Source organism: Nicotiana sylvestris, chromosome 7, assembly GCF_000393655.2.
Source record: "Nicotiana sylvestris chromosome 7, ASM39365v2, whole genome shotgun sequence".
Taxonomy (NCBI): domain Eukaryota; kingdom Viridiplantae; phylum Streptophyta; class Magnoliopsida; order Solanales; family Solanaceae; genus Nicotiana; species Nicotiana sylvestris.
The window spans coordinates 1,022,258-1,028,257 of record NC_091063.1 but is presented as its reverse complement, the minus strand read 5'-3'; positions in this window follow the sequence as shown (position 1 = coordinate 1,028,257).

Sequence of the window (6,000 nt, the reverse complement as noted above, 5' to 3'; positions counted from 1 at the left end):
CCCTTAGGCTTCTTAGCGAGGAGAATGAGGTTGAGTTGCTGCATTGGCGATATGAGGCGCACCGGAGCTCGAATTACGAGAGCTACTTGATGGAGAAGGTAACCTTTTATAGCACGTGCTTCGCTCCTTTCGGACCTTAAGGTTTATCCCCTTTTTGTTATATTAGCTGCAGAAAAAGACGGAGGCCTTGGAGTACCTCAATGGCGAAATTGACAGCATTAGAAATGCTTGTGGTGAGCTACTAGCTCAGGTGCGAGCTCAAGCTCTAGAGGAGACATGCGCTTTTGCCAAGGTCCCTTCCTTCAAAGCCCAACTCTGCTTGGCCGTGATAATGCTATAGTTCAAGCGGATATGATAGGAAAACTCGAGTCTGATCTCTCAAAGGTTAGGGCTGAGATAATCAGTGCCCGAGCTGAAGCGGCATTAAGCCGAACCAAGGATGATTAGGAGATGGCAATTCGTATGAAGGACATTGCTGATACCCGAACCAAGCTGAAGCGGGCCCTTGACCGGGATAAGAGGATCGAGAAATACTCTCATTGCAAGTCGCGAAGAGAGATACTCGAAGAGATCGACGCTAGGGGCTTCGTTCTCTTGGAGGAATTGGCTCGAGCAAGGGAAAACGAGAGTGGTACTAGGTCACTTCTTGCTGACGTCGCGGAGAGTGAATCTGACAGGCTGTATCCCTTTGGATCGGAGTGTAGATTCCACTATTTTTTCGCTTTGTACTCGATACCTGTAGAGTATGTTTGTAGATGGAGAGTGCGCCTTTTTTGCGTATGTAAGATAAGAGGAAACTTGAAGCTTTATTTCTTTTGCATCTCTTTCTATGTTGCTTTTGACCAGTCAGGCTGGCTTCCGTGTTTGGTAGTAGCCCCGTAGGTCCGGAACTAATCAGGCAAACCAGGAGGCTTTTAAGTGTAATCTTTGATGTGAGCAGGCATTGGGGCCTCTATGCTTTGCCCAGCTATTTAGGCTCAGTCTCCGAGTCAGGCCTTGACTCGAGCTTGCCTGACCATTATTCTTCTATACCCGTGCGGGCAGATGGTGATTGTTCTCATTTCTTACCCTTGGGCATTCGCTGTTTCAACTATTTGGGTCCAATCTCCGAGTCGCGTTGCGATTCGAGCTTTAATTGACCCTTAAGTTTTTTACTACCTACATGGGCGGACAATGGTGGCCTTTATTTCTCGCCCTCGGGCGTTTATTGTTTCAACTATTTCGGGTCCAGTCTTCGAGTTGCGTTGCGATTCGAGCTTTAATTGACCCTTAAGTTCTTTTGATTTTCAGACTGGCGATAGTGCCTCTTATGTTGTTTTGGTCGTTGAGACCTTTTAATATGTGGCCCAACGGCTTGTATAGTTAACTATTTTGGATCCGGTTTCCAAATCGGATTACGATTCGAGCTCATTTTAATCCTCAAGTTGTCCATTTTCAAGCTGGCGACAATGACTCTTACGTTGTTTGGTCGTGGAGATCTTTTAGTGTGCGGCCTGGAGGTTCGTTTGGCTAGAAACAGTGGCTCTTACGTTGTTTTGCCAGTGGGTTTTTTGAAGTCTTTGTTTTCCGCTCGTTAAGGTCTTTTGAAATAATTTTGCCTGACCCATCGTCGGTTCCGGAAGAACCTCAATTTCAAGTCATTATCGGTGATGTTTGAGCACCTCGGAAGGTTCATAGCTCGTAGGCTGAGTAGGTTGAAGCCTTGTGATTTGGAGCTGACATGGTCGAAACTCGTTTTTGCTTGTTGAGGGAAGCCTATTTTAACCGGTTCTTTCCGAAGTATATTCGAAGTAGTGGCCTGCGATTTTGTTTAGCGATGGTCGGGCATCCTCGAGCCGCGTTAATTTGGCTGTATCAGCCATTTTGATCGTAGTTGTATGTGTTTTGCTGGAGCCATTTTTGATCCTGAGTAATAGTTTAGGCGTCTACACTGAGGGTATGCCCTTTCGGGATTCTTAAAATGCGACGTATAGCCTAAACTTCGAGATTTTCATGCCTGTTGAGGTCTTACAATTTGTCATGCCTGTTGAGGTCTTACAGTTTGTCATGCCTATTGAGGTCATGTAGTTTGTCATTCCTGTTGAGGTCTTACAGTTGTATCATGCCTGTTGAGGTCTTACAGTTTGTGTTGCTTTGTAGAATAGATTTGGTTACACTGAGTCTGCCCACTCGTGGTCTTACAATTTTGGGTTTTCCAGTGCATGGCGATTGGCGACAGTCTCTGAGTCATCGAATTGCTTAGGCCTGAAGGCCGTTATTCATGAGCTCGGAGTTACCTTGGAGTTTTATGAGCCCGGAGTTCTGACCCCGGGGTCGTGTGGGTGCCGAATTGTTGATGCTAAGTCTCCGAGTATTTCGGGACGCATTTGGTGGAGAGGTTCCTACCGAGAGTGCACTGCGATTTACTTGTTTGGAGAATGAGATGCTAAAAGATACCCTTTTATTGCTTGGCGTGAACACATATCGTTCCATTGTTGTGAGCCCGGCCCACGTGGGCACGACTCCTTAGACCATTCAGTCCGGTACATGATTTCCTATTGAAACTCAGTCTACCGTACACCGTTCTTTCCGAGGGGATGGCGCCCTCTAAAGAAGATCATCGCTCGTCGTCTGACTGTAGAAGACGGCCTATGATCTCATCAGATCCTCCTTTGGGGGTACATTGCTCTGCTAATAATCTTGCTTGCGAGACCCTCATTGGGGCGGAAGTGCGATTCGAGGGAAAATAGTGTGGCGGGCCCTGTTAAAGCCTTGGGATTCCCGGGTGGAGTTAGAATTTCCGAATGTCCCAGCCGATTGTCTGCATATAGGTTAATGAAAAAATAACAAAGGTGTGAAGCCGTTCTTCTTTACCGCGGGATGCGTAGGCGACGCTCCTAGATTTGGTATGTTCCTGCCCTTTCTAGGCATGAGTCCTAATACATCCCTCTGCTGTGTTTAATCAAGCTCGGCCGAAGATGTGGTTTTCTTACCCTTTGATCCTTCCGAGGGTGGAGGCATTGATGCCGTCGATGCACCATATAGAAAGGAATTTCTCCTCGTCGCGTATTGCTCCCTTGCGTGGGATTTCATTCTTTTGGCAAAATGGGGTCGACGCTGTCTCCAGGTGGCATGCCCATGGCCATCTGAGTAAGACATCCGTTCCTTGCACCTTCTTTGATGGTATAGAGCTCGGCATCCTAGATCGAGCTTAGACGGGCTGTATCGAGAGAGTGGTCTTCCTACTTGTTATGGTGATCGTCGTTTGGAATCCGTCAAAGATTCGAGGTGTGGGAGTGATTTGGTTCGTTAGTCCGAACCGCCCCATTGACTTTGGTCCGACATCGTTGGTATGCTTGACCGAACCACCTGAATTCATGAACACATGTTTTATTTGAAATAGATCAAATGAGGGAGATGGTTACCAATGCGTTAGTGTGAGGCCGAGGCGAAGTCTCGATGTACTTTTCTCTGGATGTAAGGGTGTCCTCTGGAATATATCACTGGACCCGTTTTTCCCTGGTGACGAACATTTTTACTCTCCATTTTATGAGTCCTCGGAGGGTGTCGCCGCTCCTCCACTATTGTGGTAATACGCCGTGGCTTGTTTGCTTCATTCTTCCCGGTTGCTGAAAAATTCCCGAAGGTGCTCGTTATCGAGCAATCGGGCCACTTCCTCTCGGAGCTGCCTGCAATCTTCGGTTTGGTGCCCGTGCGAGTTGTGAAACTCGCAAATCAAATTGTAGTTCCTGTGGGAAGGATCCAATTGTAATGGTCTAGGCTATCTGTTGTCTCTGCTTTTGCTAATGGCGAACACAACGTCTGGCACATCGAGCTGTATTTTGATAGGTGGGGTGCCCCTGCCAGCCATGCCTTATCGAATCTAGTTCTACTAAATATTCCTCGAGGATGTTGCCATCGAGCCATTTCCCGATCGTTGCGAGGTAGGTTGCATCTTGTGGCATTCCTCCTATCCGCGGTGCATGGATGGTACCTCAATCTGTTTGGCATTAGTTTCTTTGCCGAGATCCTGCTTGGGTTTACTGAGCCCGAGGAGGCTCTCGGATGGTCGTCCATGGCTCTGATTCATGGCTGGTTCCGGGTACGAGCATCCGACCAGATCTCGGCTGGGTGTCTAATCAGGCTTCGTTTGAAATGTCCTGGAGTCGTCGGGCATGGTTTGTTTAGGCTTCGGGCGAATGCCTGTATCGCCTAGATACCCGAAACCGGGGGCGATCTCATTCTCTCTATCAGGGAATGAGGCACGACTTCCTGTGGCATTTCATTCTTTCTTTGTTCGGCCTCAGATGTGTCGAGCTCTCCCGTTGCTACTTCGATGGCATCAGCGTGTGCTTCTGCAGAGAAATCTGCTGGTACCGTAAGCGAGTTTATGAGGTCAGGCGCTAGGCTGAGGCACCACATCATGGTTCCTTTTGAGAGTGTTTCCCCGAACTTCTTCAACGAGACGGGCTCGAACTTATAATCCTGAAGGTCACTACCTTTTACCGCGCACGAGTAAGCGGTGGTATGCTCATCGGGATCTAAGGTCCTGTCGTACTTAGGGGGTTCCGACATTCCGGATTGTCATGAAACGGGTTCCGGGATCTCTTCCTCTGGGAACAACTATTGCATGAACTTCCACGAACCTGACTCGATCCTCTTAGAGAGATCCCCAAGTATCTTCGCTACGGTAGGGTCTGTTATCGATCCGTTATTGCATGATCTCTCGAGTACTTGCTCGACGGGAGGAGCTATCTCTGGTGCTGTTGTGCTGGGAGTCTTCAGATGGCTTTGCAACTGGGCAATGGCCAATTGTTGTGCCTGCAACATTTCAAAAATAACATGAAGACTAACTTCCTATTCTTCCCAGGCCGGAGTTTTTTTCGCTTCTTGTCGGTCACTATGCCGTATTCTCCTGTTGGTGTGAGAGGTTTCGTCGACTTGTTGTGCGTCCTGCAAATTCGCGCCCGCTAGAATTGGTCCGGGCGCATTATCGGGATTCTGTGGTGGTGCTCCAGTGGCAGGGACAGCCACGCCGTTTTCCCCGTGGTTTTCGAGGTTATCGTTCTCGACTCTGTTTACCGAGCTAGACATTTTGACCTGAAATCAAGAGATCTTTGGACAAGAAAAAGTGTGAAAGATAATGTGCGTTTGTGCAATGGAACCAGCAAGAAAATAATCACTATTATTTTTAGCCCCATGGTGGGCGCCAAACTATTTACCATGAAAATGGTAACAACAATTAAATTTGTAAATGGGATTCTAAAAATGCGTGATCTATTCTCAAGCTAGTTGTTTAGGGCAATTGATGCTAGGAATGTGAAGTTTAACATTGAAGTGCTAGCTAAAACGAGACAGTAATCAAACCGAGGGGCCTATTGCCCGGATATAGGATTGGTCGATAGGGGACCTCGGGGTCGGTGTTCGGGTCGAGCTCGAGCTATCGGGGGAAATCAGGAATGAGATAACAGTTAAGATGTGATTAAATAAAGCTCTTTACGGCCAATACCAAGTGATAAAATGAAGAACAAGTAAGAAAGCGATAGATATTAAAATGGCCTCGGGCCAGTGAGAACGAGCAAGTTAGAAAGAAGAGAGAGAGAGATATTATTGATCTTGTGGAGAAATGGAGCAACATCAACCTTTTACAAGGTAATGCGAGTTCCCTTTATATAAGAGGGGAACCTGGCTATAGTACAACATGCATTAATTGTTAAGTATGGAGATGGGACGGCTAGATGCGACGTTTCGGCGTAGGCCCTGGATAGACCGGCTTTGCCAGACCTAGCCGCATGCCTTGGGAGCTTCCCCTTCTTGTTATGGCTTCAATTTCCATCTTCTCTGAATCGGGCCTCGATGAGCCTTGAGGTAAGGAATTCGGTCGTGGCTTCCCGTCCTTGGGTTCTCGAGGCGTTCTTCCGAAATGATTCGATAGTGAGAAATCAAGTCCTCTGATTTTATCGCGTACCACTATAGACTCTGTAATATTGTCATTTATTTTGATCTACCATTGTCATCCAT